The sequence below is a fragment of the Penaeus monodon genome, chromosome 25 (genome assembly GCF_015228065.2).
Source record: "Penaeus monodon isolate SGIC_2016 chromosome 25, NSTDA_Pmon_1, whole genome shotgun sequence".
Classification (NCBI taxonomy): Eukaryota; Metazoa; Arthropoda; class Malacostraca; order Decapoda; family Penaeidae; genus Penaeus; species Penaeus monodon.
In genome coordinates this window covers 40932985-40933256 of record NC_051410.1, presented here as the reverse complement: position 1 = coordinate 40933256, position 272 = coordinate 40932985, and positions in this window count along the sequence as shown.

The following is a 272-nucleotide window of genomic DNA, read 5'->3' as shown; positions in this document are numbered from 1 at the left end:
GCAGCAGATAGCAGCAGCCGGGCGCGCCAGCATGACAGCCGCCGCGACCGCAGCCCCGAGCAAAGGCTGATTCGTCAAGGCCATGACAGGCGGCGCCCGAACCTGACGCCGTTGTGTGCGCTGGCGATAATCAATCTGGCGTTTCCAGCCTCGATAACACATTCCGGGAATTGACGCTCGGATATCGAAAAAGTGATCCTTTAACCAGCCGCAGGAGGTATTCTCCCGATCAGCTATTTAAAGAAAATCTTTATTTTATTTTATTTTTTTCT